Source organism: Megascapheus bottae, unplaced genomic scaffold (assembly GCF_031878675.1).
Source record: "Megascapheus bottae isolate mThoBot1 unplaced genomic scaffold, mThoBot2.hap1 HAP1_SCAFFOLD_40, whole genome shotgun sequence".
Taxonomy (NCBI): domain Eukaryota; kingdom Metazoa; phylum Chordata; class Mammalia; order Rodentia; family Geomyidae; genus Megascapheus; species Megascapheus bottae.
Window position 1 is genome coordinate 3,501,708 of NW_028327715.1, and position 17,279 is coordinate 3,518,986.

General features: G+C 42.3%; 1 pseudogene; it reads right to left on the bottom strand.

The window, feature by feature from the left end:
* LOC150039362 (piezo-type mechanosensitive ion channel component 2-like) overlaps positions 1-17,279 on the bottom strand; it is a 195,629-nt pseudogene that overhangs the window by 53,797 nt on the left and 124,553 nt on the right.

Here is a 17,279-nt window from a genome sequence, read left to right on the forward strand (position 1 = left end):
TGGTTCAATAAAAAAAGGAGTGAACCATCATTTGGATCCTAAATGTTCAGCAGGCTTTTAACAAGGTCATGTGAGAGGCACGAGGATTGTTTACTCTTACATGGAAACCACAAGTGTGTTATATAGGAGAGGGTTCCACTTACTGACAGGATATTTTTCATTGTAATCACAAACACGTTGTATGCAATCAGCCAGTCCCAGTAACGCAGGATGCTCTTGATGGGTTTCAGGAGCAGATCGCCTCCAAAGAGCAGGAAATAGAAACAGGCCACCAAGTAGCCCATGCAAAAGATGCTGATCCTAGTTGTTCCCGTAATGAAGATGATGGTGAGGACGAACCAGAAGAGGTAGCTAAAGATGATCACTTTGGACATGTCCAAGTAAGATCTGGCAGGGGGAGGGGGGAAACAACCTCAAAACAGTCAAAAGACAACAACATAACAAGCAAGAAGCAAGGTCAAGAATGCCACTGTATGAAGGGGGGAAATTCATCCTTGATATTGGAATAGTTGAGAAACCATACTATGATCCCTGCATCCATCTTTCCTTTCCCACTGGCCTGGTGTACAGGAAACCCTGGCATAAGTAGTAATATACAAACATGAATTGGGGAAACCCTGTGTGAATGAATGCTTATCATTTTCTTTTAGTCAAATTTCTCGCAAATAGCTTCTTTTTAAGTAGTGTTCTAGAGAGATCTGAAGCAGAGGAGCCATCTGTATGCAATGCTCATGTCTGGGTGACTTGAGGAGACGAAGCCATTGTTACCTGCAGTGAATAAAATCTGGCACGGGGTTGTGTTGGCTGAATGAAGCTGCATCTAGGTTCATGCAAATTTCCACATTGTCCCCAGCCATGATTCGTACCACAGCCTTATTTTCATCCTCAAAAATCTGCCCTTGCAAGGAGGCACACAGGAGCAGCATGAAGTCATCTGGCAAGACAAAGGGAGGTGACTACCACATCACCTCCTGTTCTGGGGTCCAGTGTCACAAGCAGCATGAACTAGCCACCAACACCTGTGGGAAAGTGCATCCCCAAAGTTCGCACCCTAGGCTTTCAGGGTCTAGTAAAAGTCATTACTTGCCAGTGTGCCAGAGGAAAGATAGAACACACAGGCTGGGCCTCCCCAAGAGAAAGCCTGGGATTTGTTTGCACATTGCTTTATACCAGTGTGAGGTGTTCACTACTAGGCTTCTAGTTGTAGAGAATTTTTCCTGAGACAGTGTGGATTTGCATTAATTTCCCATTAGGATTTTCTTTCTTTCTTTCTTTTTTTGGTACTGAGGCTCAACTTGGAGCCAAGGTCTTTTCTTTTGGGTTTGTTTAGTCAACACTGGTACTCCACCACCTTAGCCACACCTCCATTACTAGCTTTTTGCTGGTTAATGGGAGATAAGAGTCTCACAGACTTTTCTGCCTCGGCTGACTTTGAACTGAAGCTCTTATATCTAGCCTCTTGAATGGCTAGGATTGGAAATATTAGCTATGCATGCCAGGATTCTTCCTAGTTTTGAGAAAGCTACTGGAACACTTTTCTTCCTCATATTCTTTTTTTTCTTTTCCCAGTCCTGGGACTTGAACTCAGGCCTGGATACTGTTCCTGAACTTCTTTTGCTCAATGCTAGCACTTTGCCACTTGAGCCATTGCACACTTCTGGGTTTTACTGGGTATATGATACTGAGGAATTGAACCCAGGCCTTCATGCATGCTAGGCAAGTGCCACATCCCAGCCTGGACCTTCCCCATATTCTTTCTTATCTTTTACATGTGATAGATGTGACATTCTTGTGCCATTCCCTGTGCATTAGTACCCACATGATATTCCTTGAGCTTAGATACACTAACGGGGGCAGAGAGAAAGACAGGAAGAAGAATATCTAAGAGCTGCCTGGCACAGACCCCAAGGCCAGGTCACCAGAGCCAAGTCATAGGTTGCTTTGTTGGTCCTAAAATCCTGAAATATTTAGGGCAATCAAGTACTCTGTATTGTCTGACACTCCCTACTCTGTGTGTGTGTTTGGGGGAAGGGAAAGAAACTGCTCCAATCCTTTATTTACTGGCTTCTTTCAAAGGCTTTGACCTGTTCATTCCTGCCTGAAAGCCTCTTTCTTGCCACTACAGCCTTGTTTTTCATTTTGGCCTGCCTGATAGTGGCATCTTGAAACCTGATCACAACTCAATCTGAGAGGCCTCCCTCTCTACTACCTTCAAAAAGATGGGTTATGCAGATACCTGTGACTAAGGAGGGAACATATTGGAAAGGGAGTTATACAAGTGAATGTGGGACTTCAACGTTGATTTATTAATATTTGCAAATGTAATAGAGCAAGTAGGAACCATTAATGACTTGCAATATTAATGAATAAAACAACCCTTTACATGATTGTGAAGTTCAGGGAAAGAAGCAAAAGCACTAATGCCTACCATGGGAAGAATAATGAGCCAATGTAAACTCGCGTATGAATGTCATGAACCCTGTGGTGGAAACACTTACAGACCAGAAACACAGGGTTGGGTCGCACAATGAAATCAGGGAAGTACAGCCATTTGATAATGTTGTCGTTGAAGTTGGCACCCTTGAATTGCCATGGATAATCTGTTGGGGGAGGGCCGAGATAAACAACAAACATCAATTCTCCAGTGGCCATTGATAATGACTTTTGCTAAAAGCCGGGGGACAGGGCTCACCTCGGCAGGGGGCAGGTGGGATGCCAATGCAGATGAAGTACTGGAAGGTGATGATACAGGCCAGGAAGCAGCAGTACTTGGGCCAGACCTCAGCGATGGCTTTTCTTCTGCATCGATACAAGACGGCAATCAGCCAGCAGGCATGAATCATGGCATAGAAATCCATTCGCTGACCGATTACATTCACTGACATTAGGAAACAGGTCTGTGTAAGGGTGATAAGATGCAAGAGAGATCGGCTTTACAGGGAAGGGGTTGTGGGCCAGTGCACCTGCTGGGGTAGAGACCTACAGTGCTCAGGCTGTCTCTACTGAGTGGGAAGATAGACTATGCCATTGTCACAATAACCACCTCATACTAAAGAGATAGCCTTACCACAATCATGTCAGGTTATAGCATTCATTGTGACTGCAGTTTGAACTTGCATAAAAATAGTGTAAAAACAAAAGGTCAGTATTATAATTTTGGAGGTGCAGATACTGGGGGATGAAATACAGGGTGTCAGGTCACGCTCTTGGTTAGATTTGAGCTCAAGGCTGGTGGTCCACAACTTGGGATACACCTCCTCTTCTGACTTTTGGTGATTAATTGGAGATAAGAATCTCAGGAACTTTCCTACCTGGGCTGGTTTTGAACTGCAATCCTCAGATCTCAGCCTCCTGAGTAGCTAGGTTTACAGGAATGAGCCACCAGTACCCAGCAATTAAAATTTTATTCCTTATATGGAACTATTATGATAACTGGTCTCCATATAGTTGGATGGTTCTAGAGAGGCCTCTGTTGCAGTTGGAGAAATGGCTTTTGAGTGTGGAAAATTCCCAGCCACGCTAACCAGTAGTAGTAGCAGCAGCAGCAGCAGCAACAGCAGCAGCATCTGTATATCCCAAGAGGATCAAACTTCCTGGCTAAAGATAGATAGTGAGGCTCTGGTGACCAGCTAGCCAAAGATGCTACTTGACTTTTCATGGTAAATAGAAATAAATCACCTTGGTATGAAAACTTACCTCCAGGCCAAATTTGTAGAAGTAGTTTATGAAGTATTTGGCACAATTGATAAGCCCATCATCTAGGTGAAGTCTTGTAATGTCATGAAAGATAGTTTTAGACACAGGGGCTGTGAGCTTGTTCCGACCTCGATAGTACTCTTGATGGCGGTAGATGGTGACTTCAAAGGCCAGAATAGCTAACATCAGAAGATTATTCTACAAATCATAAGAAGGAAAACAAAAACAGGGTAGACCAAATGCTTTACAATTCATTAGTTTTAAGCAATCCCCATCACTGTACTTAATTCTGGATATCTAAAAGGACATTTTTATAATATCCTACTAGTAATTCATGGTAGGATTGAATGGAAGACTGATTCTCCCTGTCTTATTGTGGAGTCATCTCCATTGAGGACTCAGGCTGGGTGCCCCAGGAACAGGAGGTAAAATCTCTGTACATCACACTGGTCACTCCTATTTACTTGCTAAGTACACTCCATATGCTAAGGAAGCAGAGTGCCTGCCTATTGGAAGAAGGCAGTCTGACCTTATAGGAAGTGTAAGTGCAATGATAGCAGGGAGATATCCTGGGATTACACTATGCTGGAGAAGTGGGGTGCCAGCTAGAGGGAACGCTTTAATATCACTGAAATCCGACCCCAGAAAGAATGCTCATGAGGGTAAGATTGTAGTTCTTATAACGATAATGATGGAAATAATTAACATGCAGGGAAATAGCTGACAGATATTAGTATAATTGCTATTTTCAAATATTAATGTATTTTATCCTTCTAAGAGCGACTTTTAACACTATCTACCATGTAAGGAAAAACTGGAAATTGCACAGCATGTGCAAACCAGAAGTGGTGCTGTGACTCAAGTGGTAGAGCACTAGCCTGAGAAATCTCAAGGACAGTGCTCAGGCCCTGATAGAAAAAGCTAAACAAAAGCACCCTTACCCTGAGTTCAGTACTTGCAAAAATCACACACACACACACACACACACACACACACACACACACACACACACACACCTCTAACTGCCAAGTATATGGTTTTATTTTATATGAATGGCTAGTATAATATGACCATGACTGCTTAAATTATCTGTCAAAGTAAAATGTGAAAAATTATGTTCTTCTGTTTGTACTATGTTTCTATGAGTATTTGTTATCAAAGTTTTTTCAGAGATATGTATTTTATTGTTTCTAGCTATAATATATACCCTTTAAAAATATAGAGACAATTTAAAAATTTCTTGCAATGGAATGCTAGTTTCTTGTAAACTATAGCATTTCCTTTTCAGACAATTTTTCTTCTTTGTTTCTGGCCAAGTTAACATTATGCTTTTTAAAAGATTTGCAATTTATTTTGGATATATTTTAGTTCTGATGTTTCCATCAAACTTGCTCTTTACATTGTGAGCTCCTTAACATATTTTATCTAACCAACATGAGACTGCTTGGACAACTTCCCTTCAGCATATAAGATGAGTACTGATTTTAATATCCACTTGTTTGCAGCCAAGGTGACTCTCAAAACCATGGAAGAAGATGCAGTGATGACCACACAGGACACTGAGACTGTCCTGGGAGAGGACTGCAAATTGTAACTGTGCTGTTATAGGCTAGGCACAGGAGACGCATTACCCTCAGGTAGACGAGCAAAGGAGAAGACTTCTGCAGGCCAACCCATTCTGTTGGGTCCACAGGAGCACTGTAGAGCAGAGATTTGTTTAGATCTTGAAGGGGGATATTGGTTTGATTTTCATTTGGCTAAAAAGGAGAGAGAAGGTAGAGTCAGTTTGCCAAGTGGACATGGGCAGGCTTTTCTCCCTCAGCTCTGGGCATGGTAGATTTGGGAGCTCATTTCAAGGGGGATCTAAACTCCAAAGTAGATGCAGGTCCACGCTAACAGAGCCAGACTGTACAACTTCGCCTACAATCTAGGCTGCATGTGCTGAATGGGGAGTGGTGGGGGTAGACTCTAAGTATCTGCCTTGCTTCCCTAACAGACATTCAGGGAGGTCTCCCATCCTCAAAGCTCACCAAGGAGCAGTTGACAGAAAAGTTCTCAGGTTTAATGGTTTGTAGCTGGTACAACATTTTGCAGATGATGATCACACACGTCCACACAGTGCAGACACTTGAGGCCACACGGCGCAGCTTGGCATATGGCAGAGCAAAAGCCCAAGATATCAAAAATACATAGTTGAACAGAGACACCTGGAAACATAAAATCAGAAATGGGGACAAAAAGATATGATATGAAATAACATCAAAGGCAAGACAACTTGACTTCTCCAGTTGAACGTGTTGCTTGTGTTCTTGGCATGCACAGGGACATGAGGGAATGAGTGAATTATGGTCTGGAGGATACTACATTTTATATGGAAGACAGATAAGACATAGGATAATTTAATAGCTATAAAACAACAGCAATAGCTAGGTTACAGATGCATGTGAGTTTCTGTGAGAGCATTTACAAGGGATCGTTGGTCTGATGAGTGGGTTCACAAAGAGCAGAACCAGGTGAATGGGGTGAGTACTGAATGTGAGAGGTGGGTAGTAAATTCCAGTCAACTATGCAGAAGCAAAGGCAAGAAAGTATGGAAACAAATGATGAGAAAAGATGACTACAGACCATGGGGAATTAAGAGTTGGAAGTATAAAATGCCACAGTAGACTGGGCACTAGGATTATAGGCTCATACCTATAATTTTAGCTACTCAGGAGGCTGAGGTCTGAGGATCATGGGCAGGAAAGTCTGTGAGACTTTTATCTCCAATTAACCACCAAAAAGGTAGAAGTGGAACTGGGGTTCAAGTGGTAAAGCAGCAGCTTTGAAGCAAGAAAAGCTAAGGAGCAGTGCCTAGGCCTTAAGTTCAAGACTCAGTACTGGCACATAAAAGAACAGAAAAAAATGAACTGAAGTAAAATAAAGTAAAATGCCACAATGAGGGAAGATAGAGACATAACCAAAAGTCAAATTTCAATGTATCTCGCATGAGCCATGCAATGGCACATGAACTCATTCTGCAGCAAACAGAGAGGCTTAAAGGACCTGTTGACAAAGAGTTTGAAAGTAAGGTATGATCTCTAGCTTCCTTAGATAAATGTGATGGAAAAATAGAGGATGTGATATTGGTCAGACTTGAGGTCAGAGACCAGTTACCCTGGGATTTGCAGGGGCTAAGGATGTGAGTCACAGTTGGAAGGAAGCATTAAGGCAGTTGCACTGGACTTAAATGGAACATGAGATGAGATGGACTTAAGTGGAACATGAGCTGGATTTGTCGCTGAATCACTTGATGGAAGCAGGTTGGAGACTTGGAGGGAAAGGTGTAAGACATTACCTCAGGTTTCTTCATGGCAAACTGAATCGATGCTAGAATCATTGCTAAGATAGAAAACGCTGAGGGGGTGGGGCACAGGATTTCGGAAGGAGAACAATAAAGTCAACTCAAATATATTGGCTTTTAGCTGCAAATGAGGTTATGTATCAAGGAGATATTCCCCCATGTCTAATGACTTTCCTTTCCATTAATAGTACAGAAGCACCTCTGTTGTATTCAGTCATGGAATATGTTGAATATTCTTAAAATAATGCCTTAGGAGCTGGTTCCTGTGATCCTAACTATTCAAGAGGCTGAGATCTGAGGACTGTGGTTTAAAGTCAGCCTGAACAGGACAATCTGTGAGTCTCTTATCTCCAGTGAACCACCAAAAGGCTGGAAGTAGAGCTGTGGCTCAAGTAGTAGAACATTAGTCTTGAGTGCAGAAGCTAAAGGACAGTGCCTACCAAGAGTCCAAGTTCTAGTACTGGCACAGAAAAAAATGCCCTAGAAACATTTAATGCTACAAGAAGAAAATAACAGCGTGAATTTACTATAAAGTCAAACATGTATCAAGTCCAGAGCTCTATGGGCTATACGAGGGAAGGTTAAAAGAGTAGGCTTGGCTGGGAGCATGGTCTAGTGGTAGAGTGCTTGCCTAGCATGCACAAAGCCTGGGCTCAATTCCTTGGTACCACATACACAGAAAAAGGCAGAAGTGGTGCTGCAACTCCAGTAGCTCAAGGATAGTACCTAGGCCCTGAATTCAAGCCCCAGGACTGGCACACACACAAAAAAGACATTAGACCTAAATTGAGACCGGAAGTGTAAGCACAAGATAGATGGGGAGAAGACAAGGCAGGTCCAAGGCCTTATAGTTAAGAGAGAACATACGAGGGACACACACTGATAGGTAAATGGTGTGTGTGCTGGAAAGGCAGTGTGAGTGTTTCTGTGGGGGGAACTGTGTGTGTGTGTGTGTGTGTGTGTGTGTGTGTGTGTGTGTGTGTGTGTGTGTGTGTTGGGACTTTGGATTGAACTCAGGGCCTGGATACTTGAACACTGTCCCTTAGCTTTTTCACTCAAGGCTGTCACTGTGCCGCTTTTATCTTTTGGTGATTTATTGAAGACTCTTATGAACTTTCCTCTTTGGCTTGGTTTTGAACATTGATCCTCAAATCTCAGCTTCCTTGAGTACCTAAGATTATAAACCTGATGCCTGGCTCCAGAGGACTTTAAAACCCACTCATGCTCTTGAGTTTATGAATAATAAGGGGCCAGAGCATGGCGTACTGGTACAGTGCTTGCCTAGCATGCACAAAGCCCTAGATTCCATTCCTCTGTACCACATGCACAAAAAAAAATAGCCAGAAATGGTGCTGTGGCTCAAGTTGTGGCTCAATATTAGCCTTGAGAAAGCATAAGGACAGTGCCGCCTAGGCCCTGAATTGAAGCCCCAGTATTAGAAAAATAATCTAAAAAGAAGGAATAATAAGGTTAAATGAAGTGTTTCACACCATGCATTTGTGAGCACTGGAAGGAAAGAGAGGGGGGGGAGAGGAAGAAGGAGGAAGGAGGGGTAGAGGGAGGGACATGACAGGGACAGAGGTAGAGGTGGGGGGAACTCTATGGTGATGTTATAAGTAAGAGACTGTCACAATCCCATTTACTCTCTGGGAAGATTGGTTGAATAATGCAAAACATGTTGGATAAAAAAAAGATAATGACGGACGTGGCTTGAGCTTCTTTAACAAATGATTGGAGGAACACAAGAAGTGAGATCAAATGCAGTTGTCACATAGGTACAGGCCTGAGCCACCAGTGGCCAATTTAGTTAAACTTTTTAAGGACTGCAGATAGCGATTACCTGGCTTAGTTGCTAGCAGATAGTTTGAATTGTGAGCATCTCAAAAATAAAATTAAAATAAAATATGCAAACATTATACAAAAACCACTTGTTAAAATAGGGACTCAATAAAACCTCAGTTCAGAGAAAGTTAATTTTCCATAGCAAAAGTGAAACAATTGCTGACAGAATGGTAATTTTTCTTTACGGACAAGAAAACAGAGGCTTTATACAAATGGATCAGATACTTAGTGGCTTGTCTCAAAGAACAAAAAAAAATCCACTGTGACTAGATGAAAATAAGAAAGTAGGGCATCACAACCAAGCCATTTAGGACCTAAGCCACCCGATTTTCTCTCCAGTCTTTCTGTCTTCTGAGTTCCTTGTGTCTTCTGAATGTCAAAGGTCATGCACCTAGCTGTGATGTTCTAATACAATAGGCACGGAATGAAAAGCACCAAGGAGAGATGGAGAAGGAAACAGATGGATGGGCCATTGTGATTGATTCTATTCTGTCTGATAATACAACAAACTTTCACTTGCCTCTTTCACAGTAACCCAGATAATGTAGGAGGAGACGATTTTGATGATGTGCAACTCCAAGATCCACCACATGAACACCTGCAGCTTGTGAAAATACTCCAGGAATTTTAAGAAGAGCACAGTGAGGCGATCAATCACCAGGTGCCATTTGTTTCTTAGATCTGCAAGACAGTAAGGTCACCCAAGAGCATGAGGACTGTCTGTATTATTCATTAATGCATGTCTTATAACTTTCAAAGAGGCTGCAAAATAGTTGTAGTGGTGAGATTCAAGAGAATCTGCAGAGATGAGGATCTGAAAGCCCCAAGGCATTCTGATCACATGGACATCGTAAACTGAGATCAGAGACAATGTCACTGTAACCACACTTCCGTAATACTGATGTAAAGAAGCATTTGGAGGAAATAATGATTCCCTAGTTCCCTGGGAATTCTAAGTATCCCAAGCTCTCTGTCAATGCCATGTTTCTTGTTAAAATGATGGTGTCAGAAGTCATGAGCTAAAGCTCTCCTTCTTCTCTGAGAGGACATACCTGTCTGTAATCTTCAAGAAGTGGGTGCAGCCTGCGCACCCCTTTTCCAAATGAAAAAATGACTGGATGGCCCAGTCCACAGATTCAGGAAATGTGATCAAATGCAGAGTCTAACCATTTTTCTTTTCATTTTATCATGACAGTTTATTCTTTCCACCTTGGGGTAGACACACAGGATATGCTTCTCTCTAGAACTGTGCTGGCTTACTCTGACTGAAAGCTGCAACAGGTTTACTTTGGCCTGTCGTATCCACATCATGGATTATTCCATTATGTTTGTAGACAGAAGTTCACACTCTCTACCTGGCACCATAAGTAAATTTAACATTATTGTACATAGTTCTGAATATTTAGTAAGGTTGCAGTTGTGAAAAATGCTTATTTATAACATGACACAGAAATCGGTCAATGGAAAGTTCTGGGTACATGATTGGGTGGTGTACATAGTTATTACATGTGATGATGTGTGAATGTAAACGTGCCACTAGTAAAGTTCAACCTCCCTGAAGTCAACAGAGGAAGATCTGAGTCTAAATCCCTCACACTGGGGTGCAGGTGGTGTTCAGCTATGTGGGGATGTCTCTGGTCCTTTCCTGCCTTCTGAGATGAACGGGAGCAGTGACTAGGTTTGCTGGAGGAACTTGTCTCTGAGAGGAATCTTCCTCCTTATGCGCTTTGTAATTTCTATTTTTATACAGAAGAAAAGACCATTAAAAACAAGGGCAGCAGGCTGGGTACCAGTGCTCACATGAAAGCTGAAACTAGAGGATTATGGTTCAAAGACAACTCAGGCAGAAAAAGTCCATGAGACTCTTATCTCCTATGAACCACCAAAAGCCAGAAGTGGAGCTTTGGCTCAAGGGGTAGAGTGCTAGCCTTGAGTTAAAAAGCTCCGGGTTGGGCTGGGAGTTGGGCCTAGTGGTAAGAGTTCTTGCCTAGCATACACGAAGACCCGAGTTCAATTCCTGGGTACCACATACATAGAAAAAGCCAGAAGTGGTGCTGAGGCTCAAGTGGTAGAGCTCTGGCCTTAAGAAAGCTCAAGGACAGTATTCAGGCCCTAAACTCAAGCCCCAGGGCTGGCACCAAAACAAATAAGCTCAGGGTCAGTAACCAGACCCTGATTTTAAGCCCCAGGGTCAGCACAAAACAAAAAGCAAAGGTGCTACCTCAGTGTTCTGCCTCTAAGATGGCATTTTGCTTCCTCTTATATGCCCTGGATACTGTGGCACAGATGAGTGGCTCTGTCCTTTGCATACTCTGTCAGGGAACATTTCCTGATTACTAAGGCCATTTGATCCCCATCGTATCCTGTTAAAATATTTTTATTTTAAGTCTACAAATAAAGGGGAAGAAACCCCTTGACATCAGAGTAGGCAGAGAAAATGCCTAGGTAACATCTTTAGGAGCTGCCTTAAAATGATCAGTGGTGGGACTGATTGCACATTTTCTTCATTCTTAGTTCCTCTATCCCAGGAAAATCCTTGACAGACTTCCTCAAGAAAATGTATAAAGCTGAGACCGGCACCTGCACAGGGGCTGCTGTATCCTCTATAGGGGATGGTGACATATGTCCTTCTGGTCCCTTGTGGTCTCCAAACCAAAGCCCTGCCTGCTGGTCTGGATTTAGTAACAGCCATTTCCTCTTTTCTCAGTCAGATTAGAAGGAAATAATTGGAACAGTTGAACCAAGAATATTATAGCAATCAAATCCAACCAAATATATATCTGCCAAAATCCAGGAAAACTCCTGCTTTTATTTCTCCAACTCACATACAGATCCTATGGAGCAGGTCAATGATTCAATCAGTCAGAACAAATGCTAGGAGCGAGATAGTTACCTGATGTTTCTTCCTCCTCTTCTGACTCCTCTTCGTCATCCTCTGATGCCTCACTGTCTTTCTCAAGCTCACCCTTCTTGGCCTTTTCAGAGTATCCCTCTAGTTTCTCCTCCCCGGGCTCCACCAGCTTTGGTATCACAGGTTTTTCCAGGCTAGAGGTGAGGTTTAGCATGGCCAGATCTGGGAGGCTTCCTTCAGGATGGGCCAATCTGTTTGGCAGAGAACAACAGAGTCAGAAGAAGAGGACCATGAGAGAGAAGAGCAAGGGGCAAGTCAAAGGAGGATAAATGAAACGAGAATCAGTACACGTACAAAGACCTTGCAAGGTGGGGTGTTAGCATCTTGCCATGTTTGGTTGGTTTGTTTTAAGTTCTTTTGAAAAACAAACTCTCAAGTCAAGGTTTTAGTAACTTTTCATATTCAAGTTCCAGTGACTAATCAGGAATGAGAGCTATTGACACCTAAACTTGACATTTCCCCCCCCAGAGGAGGCAATGGTCAGAGTTTAGGATGTAGAAGCATGAAATGGCACATGTAGAGCAAGCATTTCATGACTTCACGGGGGGACTTACTCATTTTGGTGGATTGGTAATTTTTTCTTGATGCTGCTCAAAGTAATTGAAATAGAGAGGGAAAAAAAGGAGATGAGAACAGAAGAATTATAAGGAGAGTCAGAGATCATACATCATGCGACACATCACCCACTATTGCATTCCTGTATGCATCTTGCAGGAACGGCCTAATGCCAAGTGCATGGCGGGATGGCATGAGTAGCGAGCTTTGGCTAGAACCCTAGGCTCAGCGACGGATCTGAGTGGATAGGACTGCGGGTTTGTAAGGAGGAGAACACAGAGACTCCTGTGCCTTTTAGGAACACAACCAACCATCTTGTAAAAAGCAGGAAGGTTTCCTTTTTCAAATTCTTTAACAATGTGTGTTCTCAATCAACCTTGGCAGTAGCGAACCCCATGCTACCAGCTTCAAATACCAGTGCAACAGAAGCAAAATGCTCTCAGGAGTTGGGATGGATCGGCACCAAATCATGCCTGAGGGTCACTGATGGCAGCTATGCTGGTGGCAGCAGTGGCAGAAATGGGGAAGGAACCTTAGCCTCAGTAAGAAGGAAGTTCTCACTGAGTGCAGACAGCCACTCTGACCCTACAGTATCTCTCATAAGGTAAATGACAAGTACAATTCTTCTCTTCCATGTTGGGGTGTGTGTGTGTGTGTGTGTGTGTGTGTGTGTGTGTGTGTGTGTGTGTGTGCTGATCCTAAGGGCTTGGGTGCTACCTCTGAGATTATTTTTGCTCAATGATGGTACTCTACCACTTGAGCCATAGCTCCACTTTTGGCTTTTTTTGGTGCTTCACTGAGGATAAGAGTCATATGAAAGTTCCTGCCCTGTGTGGCTTTGAACCCTGATCCTCAGATCTCAGCTTCCTAAGTAGGTAGGATTCTAGGCGTGAGTCACCGGAGCCTGGCCTAGTTCTTTTTTAAACCTGTGTCATTAGGCTGTTTTTCTATGTCCTAAATGCAATTGGATGTGGCCACAGCCATCTATCTCTTCACTTCAAGCAGTGTCAGATTATACTGTGTGAGAAGACACTGTCTGTCATTAGAACCAAGATTTTATGACCACCTCAGACTGCATTTTAAAGTCTGTATCATACAGACAAGAAGACAACATGTTAATAATCACCATTAGTTATGGAACAAAAGACCATTAGCCACAAAAGGCTGCTTATGGTTCAGGATTTACCTGAACCATAGAGCAAAATGTCCCCATACTGCTGAGCGTTGGGCAGAGAGGTCAGTCATTAAATGGAGGAACCAAAGGAAGACCTGGAACAAGCCCTTCGGAAGATCTGCAATTCTTTCTAGAAACTTGTAATCCCCTACGAGACAGGTGGGGCTGAAGATGGAAGAGTTCTGAAATTTCACCACTCATGCTGCTCACTGTACTCTGACACAATCCTTATAAGGAAATGGGCCAGGCAACACCTAGGATGCTTTGGAAAAAGCGATTGAACCTTGAAAGTTGTAACAGGTGGCAGAGAAAAAGGGGAAAATGTATATGGGACTGTTACATTCTAGCATAGGAGTTTGCTGGCTATCTGGGAACTCTGGTGAATGGTATTTTGCACGGGATATTCATAGATTTGATGTGTCTGAAACATGTAGACATGAAAAAGTTTTAAATACATGATTGAATAATAATGCTTTTAAAATAATCAGTGTGAGTTTTTCTTAATATCTGTTGATCTATCTATCTATCTATCTATCTATCTATCTATCTATCTCTATCTTACCATACTTTTATGGAGGAAATAAAAAAAGAATGTTGAAAGTATGGGGTTTTGGAGTTAGAAAGGCAGACTGAAGGCTGGGTGTCAATGGCTCACAATTATAATCTTAGCTACTCATAAAACAGACCTGAGGACCACAGTTCAAATCCAGAATATCCCATGAGGCTAGTATCTCTGAATAATTAGCAAAAAGCCAGGAGGAGTACTGTGACTCAAGTGGTAGACTGTGACTCAAGTGGTAGACACCGGCCTTGAATGAAAAAGCTAAGCGAGAACATGAAGCTCTAAGTCCAAGCTCCAGTACTGGAACAACAGCAAAAACAAGTTGAAGCCCAATGAGATCATTTCCTACTGTGTGAAATGGCCAATGAGAAATGTATAGCCTTAACTGTAATTCCCAGGATAGCAGGAGTGACTCCATTTTGTGTAGCAGCTGCAGTTTAGTCATAAAAAGAAATTGAAAAATAACCAGCAAGATGTCCACGGTCAGGATGACCAGAAGAAGGACACGTAAGCCCTTCTCTAGCCAAGGATAAGGAGTAAGATAAGGAGTATGTGAATAACATGTTATGACCAGAAGAAGGACACGTAAGCCCTTCTCTAGCCAAAAAGGAAAATTCCACTACTGCCCAGAATAAACCCCCAGCCTTATTTGAATTAACCAATCCCTACACTGTAACCATGCTTCTGCTTCTGTAACCATGCTTCAGCTACCCATAAATACTCCCCTCTCCCCAGCCTCGGCGCGCAAGTCTTCTAGGAGACTTTGTCGCCCCGGACGCCCGTGTACCCAAATAAACCTCTTGCTGTTTGCATCCGTCTGCGTGGCCTCGTTGTTCCTTGGGAAGGGTCTCCTTCTGGAAGACGTCCCGCTGAGTCGGGGGTCTTACAGCCAACTATTTAACATGCCTTGTAAGTCTCTGTTTGCTGGTCTGTAAAAGCTGGAAATGGCTGTGCCTACTTCATGTGATATATAGAAAACAAAGAAACTTCTGTAAGTATGTAGTGACATTAAACCATCTTTGAGATTTTTTTATACTGAGTTTTAATAACCCTCTAATATAAGGCAGAATTAGAAATAATGTTCTTACAAGGGACCACTCAACAATGGACATGAGAGAAGATGCTAAACGGTATAATTCGCTCCTCAGCCCATTCTTTGGCAGTTTGTGTACTTAAAAGAAACCTTCAGAACACATTCTGATACTTCTTCCTGGGAATGTTGGAGACAACAGTCTTATTGTTTATTCACACTGTTGGGTATGGCTTCTGAAAACTCTATATACTGGGAGGCAGACTTCCTTCATTATGGATGTGTCATGCGCATCCACAGAGGGTGAACAGGTTCTAGTCTGCTACACAGATCAGCTGACCCAGAAAACTATGAACTCAGCCTTTCTTCCCCTTAGTAAATAATCATAAAAAATCTTGACATTTTTCTCCCTCAAAATCAATGTTAAAAGCACATTCTGGTGAATGAATACATCCTCAAAATGTCAGGCTAAGGAACTGAGAATGCTATTTTGGGAGGGGGGGGCAATTCTGGGGCTTGAACTCAGGGCCTGTGCACTGTCCTTGGGCTTTCTCAAGGCTAGTGCTTTACCACTGGAGCCACAGCACCACTTCTGGCTTTTTCTGTGAAATACTTACAATTCTTCACTGATCATTTTGTGTTACTTATTTATAATTCAGAGGAAAGTTTTTTTGTTGTAGGACTCCAGATAGACACATGGATGGGCCCACTGTAGTCTGGGAGAATCTCCTTTCTTCCCTCATATGAAATGATTCCACCTGCCTGTCTCTGTGAGGAATTCACAGTCTTCTCTTTACATTTACTTCATGTTTACAGATCCTTTTGTGGCCTTGCCTTTATATTGGTTTAGGCTCTAAGCTCTTACTGCGTGTTTCATAGGTAAACTGTTTCTCCTTTCCAATTCTAAGAGATGTTATCTATCTGTTCATTTATTCCTCCACTCTCCCCTTCATGCCCTCAATCTATGCATCTCTCCCTTTGTACCCACATCATTTTATTTTCAGTATGTGTTGTGGGCATTCTCTCCTTGAAGAAGGAATTCTAGTCTAGCTTTAGCCAGTTCCTTGGTCAAGACAGTGCTGATTTTGGTACTCACTGTGATCCACTGAGTGTCAAGTTTGACATTCTACGCTCTGGGGACACAATCTTCTTTGAAACAGAAGAAACAAATTTTACTTTCGAATGATGACTCAATTTTGAAAAGCCAGCTGTTAAGCTACTTTCTGTATGAAAATGTTGTCATTATAAAACTCCTTAGTTTATATTCTATTCTGTATGTGTGTGTGTGTGTGCATGCATACGTGTGTGTGCATGCATGCACACACATGCTGGGTCTTGAACTCAGGGCTTGGACACTGTCCCTGAGCTTTCTTGCTTGAGTCTGGCATTCTACTTTTTGAGACACAATTGTACATCTGGCTTTTTTTTTGGCCAGTCCTGGGCTTGAGCTCAGGGCCTGAGCACTGTCCTTGGACTTTCTCAAGGCTAGAGCTCTACCACTTAAGCCTCAGCACCACTTCCGGCTTTTTTTTTTGTATGTATGTGGTACGGAGGAATCGAACCCAGGTCTTTGTGCATGCTAGGCAAGCACTTTAACCACTAGGCCAAACTCCCGGCCCCCACATCTGGCTTTTTTTTTGCTGGTTTGTTGGAGATAAGACTCTCATAAACTTTTCTGCCCAGGCTGGATTTGAACTGAGATCCTCAGATCTCAGTCTCCTGAGTAGCTCGGATCAAAGGCATGAGGCATTAGTGTTTGGCTTTTATTCATTTCAAATTATTTGAAATCGGAATATATGAAATGTAAATTGTATTCACTCTTTTCATTAGACAAATTTGTAGTTTATGGTATCAATTAACAGTTAAAGTGAAATATCTTCCATTATTTTAGTGTATGACCTCAGTAATATTTAAAGTAGAATATTTGTAAGGTTTAGGATAATTGATTTTCTAGAATCTATAATTAATTTTAGGGGATTGTATTCACACAGAATCAACTGATTTGTGAATTTAATATTGTTTCTTACATGCGAATTGTAGTGATTCCTTCACAAATACCTACTACGCAAGACTGTACGGATTAGGTTTTGCTTCTGAAAGCTAAAATATTCTAATTCACACTGATTATTATATTAAGTAAGTTTGATTTCCTGCACCTTTCACATT